This window comes from Abramis brama (assembly GCF_963993115.1).
Source record: "Abramis brama genome assembly, chromosome: 12".
NCBI classification, from domain to species: domain Eukaryota; kingdom Metazoa; phylum Chordata; class Actinopteri; order Cypriniformes; family Leuciscidae; genus Abramis; species Abramis brama.
Window position 1 is genome coordinate 2,972,528 of NC_139974.1, and position 12,823 is coordinate 2,985,350.

Genomic DNA, 12,823 nt, shown 5'->3' on the forward strand with positions numbered 1-12,823 from the left:
TAAATCTGTAACATTTTAGGCCCTTTGTGGGCTCAACCCTATGTGGAAGATCCAGAGAATCATGAAGTGTGCTCTGCACCACTTGATAGTGGGTTGTAATTCTACTGAATTGCTTTTAATGCTGGAAATGTGCATGCACTGAATGTGCAAGTTTGAGCACACATTCACATCCAAAATACAAATTTTTCAGAAATTTCACAGTTTCTATTACTTAATCCATATATTAAATAAATTGTAAATAATTGATTCATTTTAGAATGATTGCATAATATCAACTTATTATGCAATATCATTTGCCATTTTCATAATAATGTGATTATTTTTATTTTTTTATTTACCAGTATTTCGTATGACTATTTGTCAAAAAACTTCTTCCATTTCACAATGACACATTTCAGATTGGTTCAGATACTGAAATAGTCTTCTGTCCAAAAGGAGTCCTGGCTTTCTTGCACATCCACACACATCCACAGTAAGGGTCCCTATTCAGATGTTCGATATTAAACCAAATTTGCACTTCCACAGATGTCCAAAGGGTTCCCTAGTCAGACGTTCAGATATTGAACCAGTTTTGCACGTCCACAGACGTCCAAAAGAGTCCCTAGTCAGATGTTTAAATTTTGAACCAGTTTTGCACGTCCACAGACGTAAAAAAGAGTCCCTATAGTCAGATGTTCAGATTTTGAACCAGTTTTGCACGTCCACAGACGTCCAAAAGAGTCCCTAGTCAGACGTTCAGATATTAAACCAGTTTTGCACGTCCATAGACGTAAAAAAGAGTCCCTAGTCAGACGTTTAAATATTGAACCTGTTTTGCACGTCCATAGACGTAAAAAAAGAGTCCCTAGTCAGACGTTCAGATATTAAACCAGTTTTGCACGTCCACAGACGTCCAAAAGAGTCCCTAGTCAGACGTTCAGATTTTGAACCAGTTTTGCACGTCCACAGACGTCCAAAAGAGACCCTAGTCAGACGTTCAGATTTTGAACCAGTTTTGCACGTCCACAGACGTAAAAAAGAGTCCCTAGTCAGACGTTTAAATTTTGAACCAGTTTTGCACGTCCACAGACGTAAAAAAGAGTCCCTATAGTCAGATGTTCAGATTTTGAACCAGTTTTGCACGTCCACAGACGTCCAAAAGAGTCCCTAGTCAGACGTTCAGATATTAAACCAGTTTTGCACGTCCACAGACGTAAAAAAGAGTCCCTAGTCAGACGTTTAAATATTGAACCTGTTTTGCACGTCCATAGACGTAAAAAAAGAGTCCCTAGTCAGACGTTCAGATATTAAACCAGTTTTGCACGTCCACAGACGTCCAAAAGAGACCCTAGTCAGACGTTCAGATTTTGAACCAGTTTTGCACGTCCACAGACGTCCAAAAGAGTCCCTAGTCAGACGTTCAGATTTTGAACCAGTTTTGCACGTCCATAGACGTAAAAAAGAGTCCCTAGTCAGACGTTCAGATTTTGAACCAGTTTTGCACGTCCATAGACGTAAAAAAAGAGTCCCTAGTCAGACGTTCAGATATTAAACCAGTTTTGCACGTCCACAGACGTCCAAAAGTGACCCTAGTCAGACGTTCAGATTTTGAACCAGTTTTGCACGTCCATAGACGTAAAAAAGAGTCCCTAGTCAGACGTTCAGATATTAAACCAGTTTTGCACGTCCACAGACGTCCAAAAGTGACCCTAGTCAGACGTTCAGATATTAAACCAGTTTTGCACGTCCACAGACGTCCAAAAGTGACCCTAGTCAGACGTTCAGATTTTGAACCAGTTTTGCACGTCCACAGACGTAAAAAAGAGTCCCTAGTCAGACGTTCAGATATTAAACCAGTTTTGCACGTCCACAGACGTCCAAAAGTGACCCTAGTCAGACGTTCAGATTTTGAACCAGTTTTGCACGTCCATAGACGTAAAAAAGAGTCCCTAGTCAGACGTTCAGATTTTGAACCAGTTTTGCACGTCCACAGACGTCCAAAAGAGTCCCTAGTCAGACGTTCAGATTTTGAACCAGTTTTGCACGTCCACAGACGTCCAAAAGAGTCCCTAGTCAGACGTTCAGATTTTGAACCAGTTTTGCACGTCCACAGACGTCCAAAAGTGTCCCTAGTCAGACGTTCAGATTTTGAACCAGTTTTGCACGTCCACAGACGTAAAAAAGAGTCCCTAGTCAGACGTTCAGATTTTGAACCAGTTTTGCACGTCCACAGACGTCCAAAAGAGTCCCTAGTCAGACGTTCAGATTTTGAACCAGTTTTGCACGTCCACAGACGTCCAAAAGTGTCCCTAGTCAGACGTTCAGATTTTGAACCAGTTTTGCACGTCCACAGACGTAAAAAAGAGTCCCTATAGTCAGATGTTCAGATTTTGAACCAGTTTTGCACGTCCACAGACGTCCAAAAGAGTCCCTAGTCAGACGTTCAGATATTAAACCAGTTTTGCACGTCCACAGACGTAAAAAAGAGTCCCTAGTCAGACGTTTAAATATTGAACCTGTTTTGCACGTCCATAGACGTAAAAAAAGAGTCCCTAGTCAGACGTTCAGATATTAAACCAGTTTTGCACGTCCACAGACGTCCAAAAGAGACCCTAGTCAGACGTTCAGATTTTGAACCAGTTTTGCACGTCCACAGACGTCCAAAAGAGTCCCTAGTCAGACGTTCAGATATTTAACCAGTTTTGCACGTCCACAGACGTAAAAAAGAGTCCCTAGTCAGACGTTTAAATTTTGAACCAGTTTTGCACGTCCACAGACGTAAAAAAGAGTCCCTATAGTCAGATGTTCAGATTTTGAACCAGTTTTGCACGTCCACAGACGTAAAAAAGAGTCCCTAGTCAGACGTTTAAATTTTGAACCAGTTTTGCACGTCCACAGACGTAAAAAAGAGTCCCTATAGTCAGATGTTCAGATTTTGAACCAGTTTTGCACGTCCACAGACGTAAAAAAGAGTCCCTAGTCAGACGTTTAAATATTGAACCTGTTTTGCACGTCCACAGACGTAAAAAAGAGTCCCTAGTCAGACGTTCAGATTTTGAACCTGTTTTGCACGTCCACAGACGTCAAAAAAAGTCCCTATTCAGACGTTCAGATATTTAACCAGTTTTGCACGTCCACAGACGTCCATAGGTGGTCCTAGTTAGACGTTCAGATTTTGAACCTGTTTTGCACGTCCACAGACGTCCATAGGGGGTCCTAGTCAGACGTTCAAATTTTGAACCTGTTTTGCACGTCCATAGGACGTACAAAAGTGGTTCTGAACTGACAGACGTTATACAGACATGATCTGAACGTCTATCTGACGTCGCGTGTTTGCTGTCCATAACCTTAACTTTGTTTGAGTAAAAGTTAACATAACTGCTAACGTTAGCCACTAGCTCATTTGGGTGCATGTAGGAATAACATCACATTGAACTTGTCAGAGCAGGGCGCTTAACACAAACAGCAGCAACACATAAAAAAACAGAAGGACTTCCGCTTGCTGAAAAGAGTTATTGACTAACGTTAACATTATTGCCCTGCCACGACATTAACAGTAGCTGCTAACATAGATATCATATAAAGGCTAGATGTCTTAAGGCGGAGTCACTTCCGGCATCACCGGCGGCCTTCTTAGGACAGGGCTCTGTGAATTAAGGTGAGTGAGCAGCACGCACACAAATCCTCTTATCTCGCTGAAATCTGGACGGATTTACAAACGGTTTGGTTTCTTACAAACGTTATTAACGTGGCTATAATTCTGAATGCTTAAACATTTTGAACATAATTATTCATATGTATGCAGTATAATAGCTACCAGCGAGCAAAAAGTCGTCTAGAAGACGTCTAAAAGACGTCATTCTAAGACATCCATAAGACGTCCTCACAGGAGCCAGAATGAAAGTTTTTTTGACGTCTTTTCTGGACATTGTATAGACGTAAATTAAAGACGTGCTACAGACGTCATTCTTAGACATCCAGAAGACGTCCTCACAGGAGCCAGAATGAAAGTTTTTTTTACGTCTTTTCTGGACATTGTATAGACGTAAATTAAAGACGTGCTAAAGACGTCATTCTTAGACATCCAGAAGACGTCCTCACAGGAGCCAGAATGAAAGTTTTTTTTACGTCTTTTCTGGACATTGTATAGACGTAAATTAAAGACGTGCTACAGACGTCATTCTTAGACATCCAGAAGACGTCCTCACAGGAGCCAGAATGAAAGTTTTTTTTACGTCTTTTCTGGACATTGTATAGACGTAAATTAAAGACGTGCTAAAGACGTCATTCTTAGACATCCAGAAGACGTCCTCACAAGAGCCAGAATGAAAGTTTTTTTTACGTCTTTTCTGGACATTGTATAGACGTAAATTAAAGACGTGCTACAGACGTCATTCTTAGACATCCAGAAGACGTCCTCACAGGAGCCAGAATGAAAGTTTTTTTTACGTCTTTTCTGGACATTGTATAGACGTAAATTAAAGACGTGCTAAAGACGTCATTCTTAGACATCCAGAAGACGTCCTCACAAGAGCCAGAATGAAAGTTTTTTTTACGTCTTTTCTGGACATTGTATAGACGTAAATTAAAGACGTGCTACAGACGTCATTCTTAGACATCCAGAAGACGTCCTCACAGGAGCCAGAATGAAAGTTTTTTTTACGTCTTTTCTGGACATTGTATAGACGTAAATTAAAGACGTGCTAAAGACGTCATTCTTAGACATCCAGAAGACGTCCTCACAAGAGCCAGAATGAAAGTTTTTTTTACGTCTTTTCTGGACATTGTATAGACGTAAATTAAAGACGTGCTACAGACGTCATTCTTAGACATCCAGAAGACGTCCTCACAGGAGCCAGAATGAAAGTTTTTTTACGTCTTTTCTGGACATTGTATAGACGTAAATTAAAGACGTGCTAAAGACGTCATTCTTAGACATCCAGAAGACGTCCTCACAGGAGCCAGAATGAAAGTTTTTTTTACGTCTTTTCTGGACATTGTATAGACGTAAATTAAAGACGTGCTACAGACGTCATTCTTAGACATCCAGAAGACGTCCTCACAGGAGCCAGAATGAAAGTTTTTTTTACGTCTTTTCTGGACATTGTATAGACGTAAATTAAAGACGTGCTAAAGACGTCATTCTTAGACATCCAGAAGACGTCCTCACAAGAGCCAGAATGAAAGTTTTTTTTACGTCTTTTCTGGACATTGTATAGACGTAAATTAAAGACGTGCTACAGACGTCATTCTTAGACATCCAGAAGACGTCCTCACAGGAGCCAGAATGAAAGTTTTTTTTACGTCTTTTCTGGACATTGTATAGACGTAAATTAAAGACGTGCTACAGACGTCATTCTTAGACATCCAGAAGACGTCCTCACAAGAGCCAGAATGAAAGTTTTTTTTACGTCTTTTCTGGACATTGTATAGACGTAAATTAAAGACGTGCTACAGACGTCATTCTTAGACATCCAGAAGACGTCCTCACAGGAGCCAGAATGAAAGTTTTTTTACGTCTTTTCTGGACATTGTATAGACGTAAATTAAAGACGTGCTAAAGACTTCAGGAGGTGGTCTGGGCCGCATTCCAGAAGAAACTGGACAAGTGTAAATGCATCTGGTTGTTGAAACCAGGGCCGTTTGAAGGAATTTGGGGGCCCCAAGCAAAATGGACATGGAGGCCCCCCCAATACCCCCCCCCCCCCCACCCCCCGCAGCTTAGCCATAGTTCACCCACACTTTATATCAATAAAAAATGTTTACAGTGCAAATACTGCAGTTGCATACATACTGTGCATAAAATTTTGAACATTTTCAACAATTGAACATTTGCAGTAACCTTGAAGTAACTGTTCAAGATCCATTGATAACTTAAAAATAATGTCATATTTGCATAAACTGTCACTACAGAAGCCTATATCCCGACACTAGCACATTAAGATAAGCTATGAAACAAGTAATAAAAACTCAGTGAGTGTTTTAGCGCAATTTTCTGACGTCATGGGATCACAACACTAAGAGATAGTAAATCTTTTCCTGGATTTTTTTTTGTGCGTTCCCGAGATTAGACCTTCCTTAACATAATGCCGAAAACCCGAAGTCTCTAGGTGGTCTGGTTGAGGAGTAGGCTAGATAGAAGTGCAAGATTGGTGCGCACAGACAGAACAGAAATCATGAGTTAACAATCGCAATTTTGTCCGGTGGAAAATTGCGCTAAAAAGTTGCACTAACTGTTCGTTACAAGCAGCATTTGCCATCAGGCAGATAGCTAACATAAACATATTTTTGCTAGCCTACCTGCTGCAAAAGTACACCATTTGTACAAGACAAGTAGAGCTATTTTATCCAGTGTAATTTATCACTTATCACTATATTTTTTTACCTTTAACTTCTTTCTTTTCTGTCTTCCTGAAGCATAATTCGCTTCATGATAACTGCCGAGGAGGTTTTGTATTTTGCCGGCTGCAGAGATCGCGTGGTTGGCTGGCTGCTGTCAGCGACTACTGAGGGGGGGCCCCCTTGAGGGGGATCCCGATAACAGTGTCATTGCACTTTACTGCATTGACTATCAAAGGGGCGCTCACACAGTTTGTCGTTGCATTTTATTCTTAACCAGTCGTTGTCTTGGGGCCCCAGGCCAGCTCGGGGCCCCAAGCAATTGCTTGGTTTGCCTGCCTTGTCGCGACGGGCCTGGTTGAAACCACATATCATGTAAATTTTACTCCTCCCAAAAACGCTCTAAAATAAAGGTGTGAGAGCGTGTTATAGGCTCTATGTCATGTTATAGCTAGTTATGACGACGCTACTGCCACATCGCCGCTGACCATCTAACGTTATTCATCAAGCCAATGTGCAAACTATCGCAAATCAAAGTGAAAGTAAGTCCCCGATGCTTGACACACAGTTATCATCATTAAAAGTAAAGAAACGAAATGATCTTACCAGGGCTGTTGCGCTCTCTCCTATTGCGGTCTTTGATTTAGAAATTTTAACGGATGATCAATAAAATGCAGCTCATATCTGTTGCTTTCGGTGACGTGAACGCCATTAAATTTGCATAGCGAGGGAATCGAAGATCGGATTTATATCCGGTTTGCAAAAACATATTTATGTGACCAGGTGTAAATGGAAATGTTGTGATAAAACAGATAGCTATCCGATCTGAGAAAACGCATCAAGTGGCCAGGTTTAAACAGCCCCATATACACACACACACACACACACACACATATTAGGTGTGTAAGTTAACGGTTCACAAAATTCATGGTTCGGTTCAATACGATACACTTGTGTCACGGTTCGGTACGTTTTCGATACAGGAAAAAGAAATAAATGCCAGAGAAATTTCCTTGATTTAATATTTTTAACTTTTTTTTTTTGTATTAAACCTAACATCATAAAGTATGATTTTTTTTTTTACTTTGAGAAATGATGAAGCTATAATAATGAATAATATGACTCTTAGAAGCATGTAAAACAGCTCCTTGAAAAAAATGAAATGTAATATTGTAGTTATAAACAAAGGTTTATTTTAGTTCAGATTAACATTTGAGGGCAGTAATTTTATTCATGTCAAAATAAAACCAACGTAATGTAACTTGAAAGCATTAAAGCCTACTATTCCTGCCAAACTTCCATGGTTACAGTTAGTGTTACTACAGTAAATCCATGGTGAATGTTGCTGATATGTGGACACTGGATTGTTCATTCATGGCACAATGTTTCCACGTCAGCGCTGTTTGATCCGTTATTAACAGAGAAATATGAATGCTTCTCACTAGATCTCGCAGCGATGTTATTACTTCAGTGGGGATCTCTTAGAGCCGTGTACTGATAAACTGATAAACGGCCCGTGAAGCACATAATAACAGGACCTGCTTTCTGGTCAGTTAGCCTACAGTACCTGCTTTTTTTGTGGAAACCAAATCTTTTGATTGTGAGAGAGCCATGTGTTAAAAGTCAGATGGCACTTAAGCTACTTTATGATTTGCCCTATGTCTGAACAAAAGAAATAAAAGTTAACCCTCAGAGGTCGGGGATCACGCCGGCGTGATCTGCTCGCTTTTTTCCTTATGAGTTGAATTGAGACCCAAAATACTCTTTTGACTTTGATTTTACAAAACAAGTTTCATACATCAATCGATTCTGTTAAATGTGTATTATTTTTGTGTATACTCACAATAAAAACAAAGTGTTGTGCTTTTTGCCAAATAAAGAAAAATAAACACGAAGCGAGTTCTGCCTCCTCTCTGTCAGTGTAGTCCATTCTGAAACGCGTCCGAAAATGAACCAAAACTCAGCGAATACTCAGTCAAACAGCCATTCAGACATACAGGCATGAAGCTTGAATTATCTTCTTTTAAACGAAGTAATTTTTATAAAAAACAAATATTCACAGTTTATGTAATATGTATGCAAAGAGAGAGGTGTCAGTCGTTCTCATCTCAGCTAATTAAGTTTTAATGTGCTCCGCCCACGGAGAGCACGCGCTATTCAAACGCAAATGTGAGCCGATCCAAACAAACCTGTAAAACGCCCATCAGCTGGATAACACACCGCGAGTTCACTTTCAGACTTATGTACTTTAGGATGCTGTGAGGAATAATACTATCTTGATAATAATCCTGCAAAAATTTACCTCAGAAGTTCTGGAAGTATCATTTCGAGGAGCAAACGGATCCCGCTGAGGAATTAGGTCAGTTCTGTTTGCTTTTTTCTAATCGGAATGAATGAACGCAAAGATGCGTGCTGTTGTGGAGCTACTACAGCTGGCAAAAATACTGTTTTAATATGAATCGCGTTACTATGAATGAATGAACGCACAGATGCGTGCTGTTGTGGAGCTACTACAGCTGGCAAAAATACTGTTTTAATATGAATCGCGTTACTATGAATGAATGAACGCACAGATGCGTGCTGTTGTGGAGCTACTACAGCTGGCAAAAATACTGTTTTAATATGAATCGCGTTACTATGAATGAATGAACGCAAAGATGCGTGCTGTTGTGGAGCTACTAGCCTACAGCTGGCAAAAATACTGTTTTAATATGAATCGCGTTACTATGAATGAATGAACGCAAAGATGCGTGCTGTTGTGGAGCTACTACAGCTGGCAAAAATACTGTTTTAATATGAATCGCGAATACAAAGAAAGATTACACTGGAAATATTGTTACAATTTTAAATGTTGTTGTAATTGTATAACCTTAAAAAAAAAAAAAAAAAAAAAAAAAAATATATATATATATATATATATATATATATATATATATATATATATATATATATATATAAGGATAGATGTAAACAAAATCTTAAAAGGTCATTATAAGCCTTATCTTTAAATAATTTTATTATGCTTTATTAGTGACACATTTGGGAAGAGAATATATTCCAAATCTGAAAATACAGTATGAGAACAATTAACTGCACAATTACTAGAAATGTTTACCTTGGATATTGTACAATTTGCAAGCAAAATTTGTGGAAAAAACAACAAACCAGTTATATATTGTCCTTGCATTCTTGTGGCTCATTCACACACCTGAATGAAAGGCTCATTACGTATGCAGCCTCATTATGCGGCCCCATTGACTCAGGTGTGAATCACGCCCACCCGCATATGGCCTTTCCAAACAAAAAGTGTTTTACAAGATTTAAATCAATGTATTGTGTTATGTGAATGATTAGGCAGGATGATTTTCACATATTTTTGAAGAAAAAATTCTAGGCAACGACATCCATTAGTCAAAAGTCTTATTTACATATATTTAGAATGTGTTTTATGGCCTTATTTCAGAAACTTTAGTTTTTTGTTTTTTAAAAAACCATGCATAAACATTATTCTATCAAAAATACAAACATGTACATGCAAGTTGTTCACATATTATGGTAGCCCTGTTTGTGCTAAATAGAGTGAATTTACACCTTTGCCATTAATATGTTTATAAGCAACTGAAAAAAGCACAAATGTCAGGGCATGTCAGAACATCTCAAGGACCCCAAAAACCCCTCAGACTCCAGAGGGTTAACTATCTATACCATATTGAATTGCATAGTATCATATTTTTGCAATGCGTTGAATCGAAATCGAATCGCACCGGATCGTTATAATAGTGAATTGTATTGCATTGCATTGGTAGCTGGCAGCTGCTTATATGTATCATTAATGTATTGTATCGTTGGCTATGCATCGAGATGAAAGTTATGGAGATGCACATCCCTAATACCTACATAGGAAAAGTAACTACATTTACATACTGTGAATCGTTTTTTTTTATTTATCGAGAATCGTTTTTGCATCGAAAATCGCAATTGTATCGAATTATGACATTTTCTTAATCTTACACCCCTAATATAAACACATACATATAGTACTTTGGAGACCAATTGTGTTGAAATAACATTGAGACAAAGGAGGTAGAGGACGAATACTCACTTCTCTTGGTAGCTGTTCTGATGAATGACGGATCCTGGCCACAGAAAGATAAAAGAGAGAGGTAAAAGGGGGGAATAAATTAGCATGGGTCACATTTCATTCGTTTTGTCTGGTATCTAAAACTTATGTCTGATAGAAAAATGTGCATCACCAAAAGAAGGAACATGTAGATTAACACAGTGGATCTGTCCAAACGGTAATCGTTTTAATAACGTTGTCATCTGTACAAAGAAAAAACTCTTCCGTTTTTAGTACATTGTTGATGTGTAAACGTTCCTTAAGTTTGTGTGTTCTTGACGTCTTTTCTTTTAACCCTGCTGCAGGTAGGGTTAACGCATCTAGAAGAAAAAAATAGATCATTTTTTAATTTCGGAGTGCATTGTGCCTTTAAAATTGACTGTGGATTTAGATACTGGGTAACACTTTATTTCGATAGTCCACTTTAGACATTCTACTAACTATAAGTAACTTTGCAACTACATGTCAACTATCTGTCATTAGAGTATTAGTAGACTGTCTGCTTAATATTTGCTAACACTCTGTTTTGTTGGTCCCCTAACAGACATTCTACTGACTATAAGTTACTTGGCAACTACAAGTCAACTTATTCTCCTAACCCGAATCCTAACATCTAAACTTAACCTACCAGTCTATTGACTGTCTATTACAGCCTACTAATACTCTAATGAGAGTTAGTTGACATGTTAGTGAAAGTGGACTATCAAAATAAAGTGTAACCAGATACTGTAGTGGATACTTACTAGTGATGGACTTGTTTCTCTGTTGGTGCCTATTCTGCTCTGTAAGTCCAATGCTTGATCTAATTTTTTTTTTTTAAAGTGTGTTAATAGGATTATTGACCGGGTAACATAGGACCATTTTTTAATGTTCTATAAGTGTTATATAAATCTGGAGAACCCTTACTAAAAATTAACAATGTTTTGCGACACTAACCAAATGGTAATAAATTATTATAATACGTAAAATAGTACATTAGTACATTGTTGATGTGTAAACGTTCCTTAAGTTTGTGTGTTCTTGACGTCTTTTCTTTTAACCCTGCTGCAGGTAGGGTTAACGCATCTATTAATAAAAGTTTTACCTATGGAACTTCGGTAAGATGAAAATGTGTGTAATATAGCAAACCTAAACAAACAACTCAATTATTCTATGTTAAATGGAACTCTTCCACCATATCTACTTTAAAATGAATCACAGGAACTTGCCATCCTAGGTCACATTACCATAAATATAATATAAAATTACTATAAGATAAAATTACTTCAGTTAATTTACCATCGCATGCATGTCCCCCTTTGCTAACCCTTTTGTGGAAGGGCTCTTTGTGAAGGGATTTAGATGCTTGCTTGGAACACCCCTTTAATTGTACATTTATTAAATCACATGTAATGTTTATAAATAATACTAGGTAAAGGAGAGCAAACTGATTCCCCCTTCATTTTATCTAGCTTATGCCGACCGAAAGGTATATGATTTTCTTTCTTCGGATGAAAACACATATTTTAGAAAAAATAAACTAGACTTTTAGAAATATTATCCATCTCTTGTGTTTGTGTGTCAAATAATGCAAGTGAATAGACACCAAAATGCTGAAGGTCGAAAAAGTCCAAGAGCATTGTAAAGCTCACATGATAAGTGCAGAAAACATCTTGTGTGAACAACACAGCAAGCTGTGAGTAGGCTTTATGGAGTTTCTGGCGTATGCACTTGCATTATATTGGCTTACAATAATGGATAATTTTTCAAAAAATCTTTGTGGAAAGAAAGTCAGATATACATCTGGAATGGCACGAGAGAAGAAAAAAATAGATCATTTTTTAATTTCGGAGTGCATTGTGCCTTTAAAATTGACTGTGGATTTAGATACTGGGTAACACTTTATTTCGATAGTCCACTTTAGACATTCTACTAACTATAAGTAACTTTGCAACTACATGTCAACTATCTGTCATTAGAGTATTAGTAGACTGTCTGCTTAATATTTGCTAACACTCTGTTTTGTTGGTCCCCTAACAGACATTCTACTGACTATAAGTTACTTGGCAACTACAAGTCAACTTATTCTCCTAACCCGAATCCTAACATCTAAACTTAACCTACCAGTCTATTGACTGTCTATTACAGCCTACTAATACTCTAATGAGAGTTAGTTGACATGTTAGTGAAAGTGGACTATCAAAATAAAGTGTAACCAGATACTGTAGTGGATACTTACTAGTGATGGACTTGTTTCTCTGTTGGTGCCTATTCTGCTCCGTAAGTCCAATGCTTGATCTAATTTTTTTTTTTTAAAGTGTGTTAATAGGATTATTGACCGGGTAACATAGGACCATTTTTTTATGTTCTATAAGTGTTATATAAATCTGGAGAACCCTTACTAAA

General features: G+C 38.1%; 1 protein-coding gene across 1 annotated transcript in view; it reads left to right on the top strand.

Moving 5' to 3' along the window:
• Positions 1 to 12,823, top strand: part of LOC311093928 (uncharacterized protein) — a 773,523-nt gene that overhangs the window by 442,966 nt on the left and 317,734 nt on the right. The window lies entirely within an intron of this gene.